We start from the raw sequence: 18,406 nt of genomic DNA, 5'->3' as shown, positions 1-18,406 counted from the left end.
AGAGAATGGGACACATACCAAACTTGTTGCAAAAGTAAAATTGATAGCCTTGGCAACAGATTGAATATGGGGGATGAGAGAGTCAACGATGACACCTAGGTTTTGAGCCCAATGGACTGGGAGGATGCTGTTACCTTCTGCAGTAATAGGGAAGGTTGGATAGACAGAGGGTTTAGGGGGAAAGACAGTGAGTTCTGTTTTGGACATATTGAGTTTAAGATGTCTATTGTACATCCAGTTGGAGATATCTGAATGTCAGTTGGAGGTTGGATGAAATTAAGAAAGGATTCAGCTGATTGTAAATTTAAGATTTGTATTTATTAATAGTACATTTTTTTTTTACTCTCAAGAACATTATTGACCATACTCCATTATTTTAGAAAAATTTGTGTATATGCCCTGGGAGATAGGGCAGACTTATAAATAACATTAATAATTAATTATTTAGTTAATTTGATTGATATAGTCAGCCGACCAGGTGGATTTCTTTCTCTTTTTTTGATATTTTATTTTATTTCATTGAAAGATACAAAATATAAAAATTAACTAATAGTTCCTGTCAGTGAACATAACAGTTTTTCAGTGAAAGTAATGTTTCTCTGGGTGTAGATATTTATGATATTAATGCAAAAACAAACATAAGTGAATTTATGTGTAGCACTCTTACCCAGATGAGGTTGGGAAAGGAGTTGTTCTTTACTATAAATTCAGAGGGAAGTGTGACTCCTGGTTCATTCTGAAAATGCTGAGCAAGATACTATAAGGACTTCAGTTGGTTGGAGAGAAACTTTGAGAGAGAAACTTTAAAGAGGGGTAGAGCATGAGAAATGAGATGTAAACTTTTGAATGGTGGACTGAAGCCTTTGGAGTCACAGATATTTAGGGAAAGCTGGCCTTATTATATCCCTTGAATTCCAGGGCTTGCAGCCCTAGAGACTGCTGAGAGTGGACCTTTCCTGGGTGAGATCATTCTCTCTCTCTGTTTGAGAGAGAGAATATTATCTTACTCCTGGCTAAAGAGCTCATTTAATCTTGTTTCTGTTTCCTGTTTTGCTTGGATAAATGGGCTTTCTTGTTATTTGCTATTTATGATGGTCCCTTGTATAACCAACATTCAGTGGGAAGGGGATAAACTGGTGAGGAAGCCAAGGGCTACTCATCTCCTTGAGAGTAATCAGAGAATATTGCACTAGACTAGAAATATTTGAGAAGTGGCAGATAGATATAATTATAGCCCAGAACCTCTCTTAAGGAGAGAAGAGATTGATCAGCCTTAGTGATGTTGGATCCTCTCTGTTCCTCTTTCCAGCTAGGTTGCTGGTGGTCCTGGTAAAGACCTCCTCCTATCCTTGCACTCTGGCACAAGGGCTTTTTGCTGCCATTTTAGCTTGAGACATTGGAATTCTAGCTGCTAAAGACACTGAGACAATTTGGCTGAAATTTCCTACTAGTTGCTAGCTAAGAGTTCTTCTAGCACCCACAAAGGTACAGAGCTCAGCTTTATACTGTGTTGATCTGGGCTCTATTTATACATATATCTCTCACCAACTAACTACAAGGAAAGTGATTTGTAAATTTTAAAGCACTACATAAGTGGTATCATTATTATTTAATTTGTTCCTCTCAGTAACCCTTTGGGGTAGATAATGTGGGTGTTAGCCATCTTTTATAGGTGGAGAAACACAGGTTGAGAAAGGTTGAAGTGAACTGCATGAGTCAGTCAATAAACATTTATTTATTAAGGGATCATTATATGCCAGTCACCAGACTAAGTGCTGGGGATTCAAAAAAAGGCAAAAGACAGTCCTTGCCTTTAAGGAGCTCAGAATCTAATGAGAGAGACAAAATGCAAACAGTTATGTACAAACAGGCTAAATACAAGGTAAAGAGGAAATAAGTAAGACAGGATAAGCACTGGAATTAATTGGGAAAGGTTTCCAATAGAAGATGGGAATTTAATTGGGACTCAAGGGAAGTCAGGAGAGCTAGTATGCAGAGATGAGGAGAAGGGAACATTTCAGACATGAGAAACAGCTGGAGAATATGCCCAGAGCTGAGAGATGGAGTGTCCTGTGCATGGAAGTGCCAGGAGGCCAGTGTCATTAGATCAAAGAGTACATGCTAAAGTGTAAGTTGTGAGAAGACTGGGAAGGTGGGAGGGGGGCTAGGTTATGAAGTGCTTTGAACACCAAACAAAATTTTTATATTTGATCATGGAGGCAATAGGGAGCCACTGGAGTTTATTGAGTAGTGGGGTGTGTGTGTGTGTGTGTGTGTGTGTTTGTTTGTGTGTGTGTGTGTGTGTGTGTGTGTGTATGACATGGTCTGACCTACACTTTACGAAAATCACTTTGGTGGCTGAATGAAGGATAGATTTGAGTACGGAGAGACTTGAGGCAGACAGACCTACCAGCAGGGTATTGCAATAGTCCATGTGTGAGGTGATGAGGGCTTGCACCATAGTGGTGACAGTAGCAGCATCAGAGGAAAAACAGGATGTTGCAAAGGTGACATTGACAGGCCTTGACAGCAGATTGGATGTAGGGGGTGAAAGATAGCAAGCAATCGAGGATGACACCTAAACTGTGAGCCTGGAACACTGGGAGATGGTGTTGTCCTCCACAGTAATAAGATGGGGAGGGTTTAGGAGGAAAGATACAGAGTTCACTTTGGGACAGGTTGAGTTTAAGATATCTCCCAGGTATCTAGTTCAAGATGTCTGAAAGGCAGTTGGAGGTGTGAGATTGGAGGTCAGCAGAAAGGTCAGGGCACATAGGTAGATTTGAGAATCAACAGGATAGTGATGGTAATTAAATCCATGGCAGCTGATGAGATCACCAAGTGAAGTAATATAGAGGGAGAAGAGAAGAGGGCCCATGATAGAACCTTGTTCTGACTTTAAGGTTAAAGAGAGTGATCTGGAAGAGAATCCAGCAAAGGAGACAGAAAAGGAGCAGTCAGATAGGGAGGAGGAAGACCAGCCTGGAGTGGTGTCCTGAAAACCTAGAGAAAAGAGAGTATCAAGGAGGAGAGAGTGATAGTGTCAAAGACTACAGAAAGGTCAAGGAGAATGAGGATGAGAAAAGGCCATTGGATTTGTCAATTAAGAGACTATTGGTAACTTTAGAGAGAACAGTTTTGGTAGAATGATGAGGTTGGAAGCCAGATCACAAGAGGTTAAGAAGAGACTGAGAGGAGAGAAAATGGAGAGCGCTCAGTCACAGTGGGCAGAAGAGATCTAGTGAGATAGTTATCAGGGATGAAAGGATCAAGTGAGGTTTTTTTGAGAATGGGGGAGACATGAGCGTGTTTGTAGATAATAGGAAAACAGCTGGTAGTCAGATTGAAAAGTTTTAGACAGGCAGAGCCAAGATGGTGGAATGAAGTGAACATTTCTGCTCAGCTCTTTTAATCTTATGCTCTGAACAACTTTTTAGAAGGGTGTCAAATCAAATTTTTAGTGGGATAAAGTCACAGTGAAACATTTTCTGAGCTTTGAACAGCTTAGGAGGACAGAGAAGTCCGTGGATACCAGGAAGGTGGGGGAGAAGCCTGGGAGCATGATGTGTCTTGGAGGAAGCAGAAACAGCAGTGGTGGCACTGGAGTGCTCAGCATCCAAGGACAGTAAGCTCAGAAAGAGATTATAGGAGACCCCTATGCTAGCACTGGGCACAGAACCAGGTGCCATTTGGAAGCTCCTTCGCCTGTTACCCAGTTCTGGGTTGCACTTCCAGGGTGGAGAGGAGTTCTTATGGTCTGCTGTCACAAGGGAGCAGAGGCCCTACATGGGTAAGGACCAGAGTATAGACCAGGAGGGTAGGGACTAGAATGCTCCCCAAATCACACTACCTTATAAGCATTGAAAACCCCAGATCTAGCCATAGAAGGTCAGGCTAGCCAGCCTCCCCACCCCCAGAGGCATTCAGAATCTAACTCTAACATTATGTTAAAATTGCATCTCATTCTGGTCCCCCTGACTACCCCTCACCACCTCTAGTCAATATAGAAAGTAAGTTTATAAGTAGTCAGTATAAAGTAACAATAGCAGGAAATCAGACTGCAAAGGGGAACCTGGAAGTCATGTACAAACTGTTCCAAAGATCAAAGGAATATAATTTACAAATTGTATTATATAGTAATCAAAAATCATATCCTGGTAATATATGCTGAATCAGGAGAAGTCACTGAAGCTTTAATATCAGAACTTTTTGGTCTTAAGATATGTAAATCTCAGATAAGTTCCAGACATTCTCAGAACACCAAATAATACTGATAACTTTGAGATGATATAAATATGTTAACTTTAAAATTTTTCCAACAACTTTGAGATAATTTGGATATGTTAATGAATGTGCCCAAGGTGGCATGAACAAGAACTAGCCTGTTCTTCCAGCTCCCCACCTCCAAAACCCTATAAAACTCCTGCTTCTTGGAGCCCTCTTCCATCTCCATCAAGTCCATGCTGCCAAGTGCCCCAACTCTAATCCATAGTATATGAGTGATTCTCTCCGTGCCTCTCCCCTCTCCCCAGCCTGAGAGCTGCCTATCTTCCTTCACCATCCCATACCCTTGGGTCTGCCTCTGTACCTCTTTTTGCCACTTCTCTCTATACTTTCCTTGCTGTTTGCTCCCATACCCTCTATGCCTTGTTAAAGTGTGATTGTAGCCTGACTGCCTGCTGCCAGCACGGTCTTTCCTGAGTATTCAAAGAACTAAGCATGCCAGCCCCATTTCATAGTTTAATTATCAACTCAAACATAAAGTTCAAAGATAAGAAATAGGCTGGAAAAATGAGAAAACAACAAAAAAGAACCTGACTGTAAAAATCTTCTATAGTGACAGGGAAGCTCAAGACAAAGAAGAAGACAACAACTTGAAAACATCTATAAGCTAAGCCTCAAAGAAAAATACAGATTGGACAGAAGTCCAACAAAAATTCATAGAAAAGCTAGATAAAGTGGTTTAAAAAGAGCAAAAAAATTTTTTTAATCAAATAAGAGTAGTAGAGGAAAAATTGGGAAAAGAATTGAGAGCAATGCAAGAAAATTATGAAAAGAGATTAACATCTTGATAAAAAAAAGTACAAAACCTCACTGAAGAAAATAACTATTTAAAAATTAGAATTTGTCAATTAGAAGGTAATGACTCCATGAGACATCAAGAAGCAATAAAAATAAAGTCAAAAGACTGAAAAAAATAGAAGAAAATATGAACTATTTCTGGGGAAACAACTGAGCTAGAAGATAGACTGAGGAGAGAGAATTTTGGAATTACTGGACAATCTAAAAATCATGATAGAAAAAAGCCTTCACTTCATATATCAAGAATTAATAAAGTAAAACTTCCCAGATATCATATAGAACAATAGGGTGAAATAGAAATAGAAAGAATTCACCAATCACCTCATAAAAGCGATCCCAAAATGAAAAATTCCAGGAATGTTACAGCCAAATTCCAGAGCTTTGAGGGCAAGGAGAAAATAATGAAAGCAGTCAGAAAGAAATAATTCAAATATTATATAGCCATAGTCAGAATCATACAAGATTTAGCAGCTCCCACAATAAAGAGATGGAGGGCTTGGGATATGATATTTTGGAAGGCAAAGGAGGTAGGATTACAACTAAGAATAACCTACCCAGCAAAAATAAGCATAATCCTTCAGGAGAAAAAAAAATGAAGATTTGATGAAACAGAGGACTTTCAAGCATTTCTGATGAAAAGACCAGAACTGAATAGAAAATTTGACATTCAAACACAAGACTCAAGAGAAGCATAAAAAAAAGTAAGTGTGAAAGAAAAATTATAAGGAGCTTAACAAAGTTAAACTGTTTACATTCCTACATGTAACTCCTAAGAACTTTGTCATTATTAGGGCAATTAGAAGGAGTCTACATAGAAGGTCTGAGTGGGAGTCAAGTATGTTGGGATGATCTAAAAAAAAAAGTATGGAAACATGACAAAGAGGGATACACTAGGAGAAAGGAGAATGGAGAGGAAGAATTGGGAAAATTATCTCACATAAAAGAGGTATGCAAAGAAAAGTTTTTACAGTGAAAGTGAAAATGGGGAGAGTGGACAGTGCTTGAACCTCACTCTTATCTGAACTGGTTCCAAGAGGGAAGAATATATATATACACACACAGTTGGGTATAGAAATTCATCTCACCTAATAGGGAAGTAGGAGGGGGAGGGGATAAAAGAAAGGGAAGAGGGCTAAGAGGGACAGTAGATTAGGGAAAACAGTGATCAAAAGCTGAACAGATTTTTGAGAAGTCAGGATAAAAAAAAGAGAAAGATAAATAGAAGAAAAAGAAGGAAATACATAGTTAGCAACTAATTCTGAATATGAATTGGATGAACTCACCCATAAAGCAGAAGCAGATAGCAGGATGGATTAGAAACCAGAATCCAATACACACTTGAAACATAAAGACATGTGCAGAGTTAAAATAAGGGACTGGAGCAGAACCTATTATGCTTCACTGAGGTGGAAAAGGCACAGTGTAGCTAGCAATCATGATCTCAGACAAAGCAAAAGCAAAAATAGACATAATGAAAAGAGAGAAATAGGGAAACAACATTTTGTTTAAAGGTACCATAGACATTGAATTAATATCAGTGTTAAACATATATGCACTAAAAGCGTAGCATCCAAATTCTTTAAGGAAAAGTTAAATGAATTATATGAGGAAATAGTAAGACTATACTAATGAGGGCCTCAATTTACTACTCAGAGCTAGCTAAATCTAGTCATAAAATAAATAAGAAAGAAATTGAGGAGATGAATAGAATTTTAGAAAAGTTAGATATTATAAACCTATGGACAAAATTGAATGGGAATAGAAAGGAGTATACCTTTTTCTTAGCTGTATAGGGCTGCTCATCCACTTTTGGTGTTCCATCTTCATTCAACTCTCACCTGTGGCTCCAAGAAATTGTAGCATGCATGGCACCCACACACTGGTACATTGTCTCAGAAAACAGGCTAAACAAAATTGAGGGTAACCCACAGGCCTCAAACCTGTTGGTGAGGTGGAGAGATGTCTACTCCAAGCATGTGAAGACTTTCCTCAGTGGAATGGGTAGATGAGAACAATTTGTTCTAACGGCCATGAAGGCGGCTAAAGCAGGCGCTGCGGAGCACTTAGAGCTTTCTCAGGTTATCAAAGACACCAAGGTCATCCGCTGAATATTGGGCAATCATCAGTCGTCTTGACTTTTTTTTTTGGCTAGGCAATGGGGTTAAGTGACTTGCCCAGGGTTATACAGCTAGTGTTATGTGTCTGAGGCCAGATTTGAACTCAGGTTCTCCTGAATCCAAGGCCGGTGCCCTATGCACTGCGCCACCTAGCTGCCTCACAGTCGTTTTTTGTCTTGCCACTGGATTTCAATGGCTCAGGAAGAGAGAATGAGATTGATGACTTTTCACAACTCTACTTCACTTAAATCCAATTCACATGCAAGTCAAGACATTATCCTCTGGTGTCATTTGTCCTTTTTGAAAACGAAGAAGAAACAACAACATGGTTCCTTCACAGAAACTGTCAACATATTAGGGCATAAAACCTTACAGACTAATTCAAAAAAGCAGAAATATTAAATGCATCCTTTGGGGGCCACAATGCAATAAAAATATATTCAATAGAGGGCCTGTGGAACATAGATTCAAAATCAGTTGGAAACTAAATAATCTAATCCAAAAGAATGAGTGGGTCAAGGAACAAAACATAGAAACAATCAATAGTTTCATTAAAGATAATGACAACAATGAGATAACATACAAAAAATTTGTGGGATGTAGCCAAAATAGCACTTAAGGGAAAATTTATTTCTCTAAGTGCTTATAAAAGAAAGAATAGATCAATGAATTGGGCATGAAACTAAAAAAAACTAGAAGAGAAACAAATTAAAAATCCCTAATTAAAGACCAGATCAGAAATCCTGAAAATCAAAGGTGAGAGAAATAAAATTAAAATAAAAAAATTGAACTAATAAATAAAACTAGGAGCTGGTTTTATGAAAAAACAACAACAAAAAATAGATACACTATTAGCTAATTCAAACACTATTAGCTAATTAAAAAGGAAGAAGAAAACCAAATTACCCATATGAAAAATGAAAAGGGTAAGTGTACAGCCAGTGAAGATAAAATTAAAGCAATTATTGGGAGCAATTTTACCCAACTATATACAATAAAACTAACAATCGAAATAAAATGAATGAATATTTACAAAAATATGAATTGTCCAGATTAACAGAAGAGAAAATAGAATACTTAAATAACCCTATTTTGGAAAAAGAAATTGAACAAGCCACAAATGAGCTCCCTAAGGGAGAAAACCACAAACCCAGGACCAGATGGATTTACAAACAAATTCCACCAAACATTTAAATAACAATTTCAATACTATATAAACTACTTAAAAATAGGTAAAGAATCCTACCAAATTCTTCATATAACAAAATTTGGTTTTGATAACTAAACTAATGTGAACAAAATCAGAAAGAAAACTAAAGACCTATTTCCTTAATGATTATTAATGCAAAAACTAAAAAAAAAAAATACCAACAAGTAGATTACAGCACTAGATCACAAAGATCATACCTTATGACCAAGTTAAATTTATGTCAACAGTGCAGGGGCGTGAAAACTATATCGCACTGTTTGAACTTAACCCTGTGTGTCTTAGAGAGCAGATATGTTTTTTGCTTAGGGAACAGATTTGTTGCTTAACTCAAGATGTTAACCCATTAAACTACCAAATAATAATTTTTTTGAGCTAGAAAAAATAACACAATTCATCTGGAGTGACAAAGAGTCAAGAATATCAATGGAGTCAATAAAAAGCAGGGGAAAGGGGAGGAAGGCAGCCTAACAGTACCAGATCTTAAACTACTCTACATAGTAGTAATCAGCAAAATGATCTGATACTGGATGGGAAATAGAGTGGGTGATCAGTGTAATAGATTAGGTACACAGTATGTAGAAGATTCAGCCTTTTGGGACAAGAACTACCTATTCAACAAAAACTGCTGGGAAAACTGGAAAGCAATTTGGAAGAAACTAGGGATAAAACAACATCCCACACCATGTACCAAGATAAGCTCAAAATGGGTACATCAGTGAGTCATAAAGGTTGATACCCTAAGCAAACTAGGGGAACATTTAAAAAAGTGCCTGTCAGATCTATGGATAAGGGAAGAGTTCATGACCAAACAAGAGATAGAGAAGATCATGGGAGGTAAAATGGATAATTTTGATTACATGAAATTAAGAAGGGTTTGCACAAACAAAACCAATGCAGCCAAAATTAGAAGCAAAGCAAGAAACTGTGGAAATAGCAAGTTCCTCTGATCAGGGTCTCATTTCTCAAATGCAAAGGGAATTATGCCAAATTTATAAAAATAAGACTAATTGATAAATGGTCAAAGAATATTAACAAGCAGTTTTCAGAAGGAGAAATCAAAGTTACCAATAGCCATATGAAAAATGCTCTGAATCATTAATAATTAGAAAATACACATTAAAACAACTCTGAGGTACCACTTCACATCTGTCAGGTCGGGTAGCATGATAGAAAAGGAAAATGATAAATGCTGGAGGGGATGTGGAAAAATAGGGATATTAATACACTGTTGGTGGAGCTATGAACTGGTCCAACCATTCAGGGGAACAATTTGGAACTCTGTACAAAGGAATATAAAACTGTGTGTGTCCTTTGACTCAGTGATACTGCTGCTAGGTCTGCACCCCTCCCCCCCAAGAGATCAAAGAAAAAAGAAAATGACTCATATATACAAAAAATATTTGTGGTGGCTAAGAATTGGAAACTGAGGGGATGTTCATCAATTGGGGTGACTGAACAAGTTGTAGTATATGATTGAGATGGAATACTATTGTTACGTAAGAAATGACAAAGGAGGTTATTTCAGTAAAACCTAGGGTGACTTTATATGAGCTGATGCAAAATGAGATGAGAAGAACTAGGAGAACATTGTACACAATAACAGCAATATTGTAAAAATAATTAACTGTGAAAGACTTAGCTGCTGTGATCAATACAATGATTTACAAAAATTCCAAAGAACACCTGATGAACAGTGCTATCCCCCTTTGCTTCCTTTATTTTTCTTGCTTTTATTCTTGCAAATGGCTAATGTGAAAATATGTTTTACAGGAATATATATTAAATATATACAATTTAATATGTAAATATATTTTATATAGTATAATTATGCATATATATTTATTTAATATATAATTTGTGGAATATAAATATATATATCTTCCCAGTGCATGGAGGGGAGGGGATTGAAGGAGAGAGAGAAATTGTAACCAAAAATAAAAAATTTTAATTAAAAAAAGGAAAATAAGTGATGAGGTGAGGATGACAAAGGAGATAGTCTTGGAGGAGATGGGATGGAGTATTACTTTAGCAGGTAGAGAGGTTAGCCTTGGTAAGGAGTAAGGCCACCTCAACATGTGAGACAAGGGTAAAGAAAGAGAGAGTGGCAGAAGGTCTCTGAGTTGTATGAGATGAGGGACAGGGAAGAGGAAAGAGTTGATGGTGAATGACCTCACTTTTTTTCTGTAAAATATAAGTCAAGGTTCTGCGTAAAGAGTGTAGGGGGAGGGAGAGCCATGAGAGCTTTAAAGAGTGATGAAAACATTTGAAATAGCCGCTGTGGAGAGTAGGATGGTGAATTGATGAGGAAAGTATAGGAGGATTGCATTGTACCAGTGAGAGCTCAGCTGAGGTTTTGTAACATGAGAATTTGTATTAGATCCAATGAGAACCATTGTGTGATTTTCTCCACCTTCACTCAGCAGCATGCATATAGGAGCAAAGGTGGCAGATGATGGGAGTCATTTAAGGCTGAAATGTGGCAGAGCACAAATGGTAAAATAATAAAGGGACTAGAGACTCAATAGAATGGGATGGTGTAGAGTTGAATTGGTTTATCAAGCTGGCAAAAGGAAAAGGGAAGAGGAGAGTGGCTAGTACCTGGGGGATGGCCTGGGAGACAAATGATGATGGTCATGGGATTGGAGGTCATGCTATTAGCAAAGAGTTGAGTTTGGAAAGAGAGGGCAGAGGGAAAGGTAAAAACCCAATAGATTATGATTAGATAAGGGGACTTCAGAATTCTTTACTACAGAGGTGGTACTACTCATTTGGAGAGTTTTTGCCTCTTCTAGTGAGACTCCCCGTCGGTGAACTCAATAAATCCTACTTGGTCCAAATTATGTTTCTTGGCCAATCTGTTGTTCTTGTTCCTAACACTGACATACACTAAATACGTATTGGGGAGATTTATAGACTGATTTATAGACTTACAAACTTCTTGGAAAGAGAGAAGAGGGAAAAAGAGAGGCAATGTGTAAACTTTCCATGTCTGGCATCTCAAGTTCTATTATATTTACTTACTTGTGTGCAAATAGTGTCCATCCTCCCTTCCCATCCTCCCTGCTCCTTGAGATTGTGAACTGTTTTCTGACTTTGTATCCCAAGTGTTTTATGAGCCCCTAAAGCCTGCAACTCCAGCCTCCTCTTTGACCACCCGAAGCGCGGAATGTCTGTGAGATGCCCAAGGTGGAGCCTTTGGTTGCTCTGCTTCCTCACAGTCACCATTCTTCTGATACCTCTCCTGGGCCATCTCTAGTCGTCCTGATGAACATCTGGCCATTGGGCCTAGATGGCTCTGGAGGAGAAAGTGAGGCTGGTGACCTCGCACAGCCCTCCCTCACTCAAATCAAAGTCGATTGCGAGTCATGTCCTCATCTCCCTGATGTCATGGTCCTCTTCGAGAAACACAACCCCACCTTCCCTCCTAGATGATGACTGAGAACCAAAATAGGATTTATTTCTATGCATATGAACCCATTTACCATACAGAATTTGCCTTTACGCTCTGTAAGCAGGTGACTTGCACCAAGCAGGACTTGTCATCTCCCCTGCAGATGTGAAAGCCAGACAGTCCATTCAGGCTACTTGTGGTGCAAAGAAGGCTTGGTGGGGACAATAAGTTCTAACATACTTTTTATTAGGCCACCAAATGGAGCCAGAAAATAACATGTTGGCCTCATCCATACAAGATGAAAGCATTCCTTATGGCAACCTAATCCACCAGGACTTTGTAGACATGTACTACAACGTGACCTTGAAGACAATCAGGGCATTCAGGTGGATCACAGAGTTTTGCCCCATGGTCAAGTATATAATGAAGGCAGACTCTGATGTTTTTATCAGCCCTGGGAACTTAGTGAAATATCTGTTGACTTACAACTGGTCTGAGAACTTTTTCACAGGCTACCCTCTCACAGGGAATTTTTCCAAAAGAGAATTAAAAAAAACTCCAACATATTTCCTACCAGGAGTATCATTTTAGGGTATTTCCACCCTACTGTAGTGGCTTAGGTTACATGCTGTCCAGAGAGTTGGTTCTCTGAGTTTATGAAATGATGGCATATGTCAAGCCCATCAGATTTGAAGACGCTTGTGTTGTAATCACCGTGAGCTTCTTGGGACTTTCCCCAAGTCCAGTGACCTCAGTTTTTTTGTATTGGATTAGGTTTAATATCTGAAAATTCAAATACTTGATTGAAGCCATGGCTTTTCTCCCAAAGAGCTCATTCAGTACTGGCAGATCATGCAATAGGATTATAGTTGTTGACCTTCTGCTCTGCTCTGGCCAGGTCAAGGACTTTGCAGAAAGCCCACTAATTTGGACTGTGAACTTGCCGATAGCCCTTTCAAAGGCAGTGTCTGTCCTGGTGCCCATTTAACTTTCACTCATTTAGACTCCAAGAGGCAGCTGGGTGGCTCAGTGGATAGAGTCCTGGGCCTAGAATCAGGAAGACCTGAGTTCAAATCCAGCTTCAGATACAAGCTGTATGACTCTGGGCAAATCACTTGACTTGTTTGCCTTAATCCACTGGAGAAGGAAATGGCAAACCACTTCAGTATCTTTGTCAAGAAAACTCCAAATGGAGCATGAAGAGTCAGACATGATTGAATAACATTGCCCAGTACTTAGCCTAGTGGCTGTCACATAGTAGACACTCAATTAATGGAATTAAGTTCAGTCCAGTCCAGTGTTCTCCTTTCTACCAGATGTATCTATAAGAGATCTGTGCTTGGACCTGAGTTGAAGTTAATTCATTAGGAGCTGTGAGCTAGGGAAATTGAGCAGTACTCTTTCTGCCTCTGTGGAGCAGAGCTGGGATTCTATTCCTTTCCCTTCATCTATTCTCTCCCCTTGAAATGGGGTTGAGGCTGGAAATGTGTCATGGAGCAAGCTTTGTTTAGAGCATTAGGTAACTCAACCTGGAGATTGGGTCAAGCTTCTCAGAGTTGTTGTTAAACTTGCTGCTTAGATAAGAAGCCAAGATTAGTTGGACTTCTTTGATAAAAATTCTTGACTTGACAGCAAGAAATAGGAGCCACGTTTGTGGATGGTGTCCTCTGTTTATGTGCATCTCTGTGTGAACATGGTTACAAGTCTTTGCATGAAGTTTCCCTGAAAATAACCACAGAATCCCAGAATTAGAAGGGACTGTGAGGTATGATTTAGTTTGATCCCTCCTAACTATTAACAAGTGGGAGGTTTTCTGAGGATTCCTCCCAGGAAGAAGCAGATCTGGGTTGTGAGAGAGATCTGTCAAAACATGACAATCATTACTCCTTCCTTGTGATTCACCTGAGGACAAATGGCACCACCAGGAAGAACGTAAGCATCATTGCTAAGGGTTATGAAGTCCCAAGCAAGAAAATAAAGACTTCTAGAGGACAGTTGGTATATTCTTCACTGATACTGACTAAGGGTAATGTCTTCAGAAGAGAAATAGTATATTTAGGATATAAACATTTGATTAAGAAGATGGTTGGATTTCTGGACCAAGTCTTAAAATATAGGAATGAAAGGCTCTTGGTCAGGGTTGGAATGCATCTGATAAAGCCTGGGAAAACATATATTTGTCTGGAATCTTACTAGTCTTATCAAGTAGCCTTTAAATTGCAAAGAGGAAAACCCCAGGGAGGGCAGCAGACCATAGCAGTACCCTGACAATGGCACTCAGAGGACAGAGAAAAGGAAGCAACCTGACTGGGAAAACTTGGAAAAGTGTTAAATTGTATCAGTGCCCTGAGGCGGGGGGGTGGGGGTGTTGGTCCTCAGGGACACAGAAAAGGCAATACTCTAACTTGGTAAACCTGGGAGGGGCAATAGATTATAGAAATGTTCTGATCCAGGAAGCCTCAGATGGAACAGAAGACCACCTAACCCTGAGCAGGGGCAACCTACCACAGAGATTGGTTCCGTCTCTCCTTGGAACCTTGAAGCCTACCAATACTCTGGACATAGACATAGATACAACAAAGTGAGAGTCAGCATCAGGAACCCAGGAGAGCAAGGTCAGGATAAAACAGAGTCTGACCACTCACAGGGAGCCTTCCTCAACCCTTCTTAATTCTAGCGCTTTCCCTCATTAATTATTTCCTGTTTATCCTGGCTATAGTTTGCTTTGTATATATTTGTTTGCATGTTGTCTACCCCAATTAGGTTGTGAGCTCCTTGAGGGCAGGGACTGTCTTTGGCTCTTTTTTGTATCTTCAGGGCTTAGCACATGCCTAGCACACAGTAAGCACTTAATAAATTATATATATATATATATATGTGTGTGTGTGTGTGTGTGTGTGTGTGTGTGTGTGTGTGTATAATATATAAATAAATTATTGATTGAAATTAAAGCTATAGGGGAAAGACTTGGAATGAAACTCTTAGACTGCTATGATAATAAACCTTGCCCAAGAAATGAATTCCTTGAAAATTAGAGCAGACCAAAGAGAAATCAGTGACTCTGTGAAACGATGAAAACTATTAAAATAAAACCAAAATGTTGATATAATAGAAATAATGTAAAGTGTCTTCTATTAAAAAAAAGCAACTTGGAAAACAGTTCAAGGAGAGATAACTTAAAAATCATTGTACTGCCTGAGAACAATGACCAGAGCAAAGGCCTGAATAGCATATTTCATTGTAATCTGGACTTCTAAGCCTGTGGCATTGTGCATGCCAGTGTGTATACAGAAGATTCCTCATTGGTGAAGAGAGAGAAATCTGACTTGAGGTTGTGTGTCTGCAAGAGAGGTGGAGAAGGAGACAGTTTTCAGCAGTGACCCATGTGGTTCCAGACATTGTTCAGGAATGACTCTGAGGGTGGGAGGGGAGGGATGGGAAGAGAAGGACTTTTGAAGATGCAGACATGTAAAAGAAACTGGGTCTTCAAGATAGGTTTCCAGCTTGTTTCCTTGGAGACTTTGGAGAATCCCAATGCCCCCCCCTTCAATAAGATTGGTGTTCCTCTTTGGGCTGAGATATTAGCTCATTCCCATTAGAAAAGCTCATTCAATTGTGTATTTTTCTGGTATGTTATAATCTGTATGATCTTTCCGATATTCGTTTGCTCTTCTGCTTATGTAAATGGACATATTAGAACAGCCAAGATGCCAGAGTAGAAACAAATAGTATGGCCAGACTGTCCCCTATAACTACCCCATAAGGATCTAAACAATGTATCAGACTAAGCTCTGATCAGGAAATTTTTTAAAAATCATAATGAATTAATTTTCAACCCAGGTTGGCATAGGTAGATAGAGATATCTATGTACACCATGAATAGGATGTAACCAAAAGTGTCCATGTAGATCATCCTAACATGGGGACTGCCCATGGCAGTGCACCAGTGCAAAAAGAAGGGTCAAGATCTGTCACGAAGGTACCGGCCGCTGAGACAGGATTGGGTACTATCTGGATAAGTCATGTCACTCCCCACCCAATGTTGGGTCACATATCAAGTGCAGACTGAGAAGAGGACTTGTGCCTAGGAATGCTTGTCCAGGTCAGAGAGTGGTCCTAGGCTATAAATGGTATACTAAGTTAATACCATGTACAGAAGCTGTGTGTCTCTCTGACCCTGAGAGTGGGGCAGGATCTCAGATCCAAGCTCTTATCCAATCTGAAGCCCAGGGAATAACCAGGGCAGGAAGCACGGATCAAAGAGGGTCCCATAGCTCTCTCACTGTGAACCTATAGAGCCTTCCAGCTGTATGACAGAAGTTGAATCTGGTAGCAGTCTATTGGAGTTCCAACCCAGGGGCACACTCACAGTTGTGTTGCTCAGACTCAAACTCAGGTTAGGAACTTATAGAATTCAGAACAGCAAGGCAGTACTTAGATGTTGCCCTGGATCAGAGCACTTTGGGTACACTGAAAGCTTGCAGGTCTCCAACCTGAGCAGTCCCAAAGATTCTAGAATAAACCAATTCTCAATGCCTAGAGGAACAAAAGTTCAAGAATCTTAAGGGAAATAATGGAGGAAAAGTTGGAGGGAAGAAGATTGGAAAAAAAGAAGGAAGGAAGTTTTAGAGATTAAACTATATTACAAAGCAATGTTCATCAAAGGTGTTTGGAGTTGGCTAAAAAAAATAGAAAAGTAGATCAGTGGAAAAGACTACCTATACAAAATATAGAAACAAACAAACATAGTACCATAGTGTTCACTAAGCCCCAAAATCCCAAATACTGGAATGTATTTTTTTGACAAAAAACTGAGAAAACTGAAAAGCAGTGTGGCGGAAGTTTTATACACACACACAAACACACACACACACACACACACACACACACACCCCTATCATATACCATGATAAGTCCAAATGGATATGTGACTTATTTATCAAAGGTCTCATGTTAAACACATTAATAAAGGAAGGAAGGAAACACCTTTTGTAATTTATGGATAGAGTTTACAGTCTAATGGGATAGAGAAGATGAGATGGAAAACAAGATGGACAGTTTTGATTATACAAAATTTAAAAGGTTTTTCACAGATAAAACCAATGAAGTTAAGGGGGAAAGTTAACTGGAATTTTTTTTACAGAAAATTTCCCTAATAAATTTGGATATCCAAGATATATATATATCTCCAAGATGTATACATATATGTTATATTATTATATATATAATATATTACATATTATTATATATAAAATTTAAACATATAAGAATGAGAGGCATTCACCAATAGATAAATGTTCAAAGGATATGAACAGTCAATTCTCAAAAGAAAAAAAATCTAATCAATAGCCATATGAAAAATGCTCCAAATCCCTGATAGAAGGATAGAAAAAATAAAAACACCTGTGAGATAAACAAGATGACAAAGATGGGAAATCACCATTGGGAAGGCTGCACTAATACATTATTGGGCTGCTAGGTGGTGCAGTGGATAAAGTCAGTTCAAACAAAAACTTTTGAGTTTGAGTTCAACTGTGGCCTCAGACACTTACTAGCTGTGTGACCCTTGGCAAGTCACTTAACTTAAGTCTCAGTTTCCTTGTCTATAAAATGAGCTGGAGAAGGAAATAGCAAACCACTCCAGTATCTTTGCCAAGCAAACTCCAAGTGGAGAAAGAATCGGATCTTCCTGAAACAACTGAATAACAACAATACATTGTTGATGGATCTATGAATTAGAAAACAATTTGGAAATGTGCTCCAAAAGTCACTAAATTTGATTCAATGATGCCAACATTAGGTCTAGACCCCAACGAAATTGAAGAAAGAATGTATGTATAAATATAATAAGCATAAAAATGTTTGTAGCAGCTCTTTTTATAGTGGGTTTAAAGAACTGGAAACTAAAGGAGTGTCCATGAGTTGGGGAATGACTGAACAAATTATGCCCCATGACTATAATGAAATATTATTGCATCATAAGAAATGATGAAAAGAATGGTTTCTGAGAAACTGGGGATAAAATTTATTATCTACTGCAGACTAAAGTGAACAGAACCAGGAGAATAAATTTTATAACAATAACATTGTAAAGGAAAATAACTTTGAAAGATTTAAGAATTCTGATTAATATAATAGCCAGCCATGACCCCAGAAGAATGATGAAGAATTCTATATACCTCCTGACAGAGAGACAATGGACTCAAGAGGTGGAATGAAATATAAATATTTTGACATAGCTCAAATGTATAAGAATATAAGTCATTCCCCAGTTGATAAATGGTCAAAAGATATGAAGAAGCAGTTTTCAGACAAAGAAATCAAAGCTATCTATAATCATATAAAAATTCTCTAAATCATTATTGATTTTTTGGGGGGGGCTAGGCAATTGGGGTTAAGTGACTTGCCCAAAGTCACACAGCTAGTAAGTGTCAAGTGTCTGAGGCTGGATTTGAACTCATGTCCTCCTGATTCCAGGGCAGTACTCTATCCATTGTGCTATCTAGCTACCCCTAAATCACTATTGATTAAAGAAATACAAATTAAAACAACTCTGAAGTACCACTTCATACTCATCAGATTGGTTAATATGACAGAAATGGAAAA

General features: G+C 38.6%; 1 pseudogene; it reads left to right on the top strand.

Moving 5' to 3' along the window:
* Positions 1–11,575: 11,575 nt before the first annotated feature.
* Positions 11,576–12,676, top strand: LOC114032664 (annotated as a pseudogene).
* Positions 12,677–18,406: the final 5,730 nt, after the last annotated feature.

The sequence above is a fragment of the Vombatus ursinus genome, unplaced genomic scaffold (assembly GCF_900497805.2).
Source record: "Vombatus ursinus unplaced genomic scaffold, bare-nosed wombat genome assembly UNPS02005659.1, whole genome shotgun sequence".
NCBI classification, from domain to species: Eukaryota; Metazoa; Chordata; class Mammalia; order Diprotodontia; family Vombatidae; genus Vombatus; species Vombatus ursinus.
This window is presented reverse-complemented; position numbering and strand designations above follow the sequence as displayed.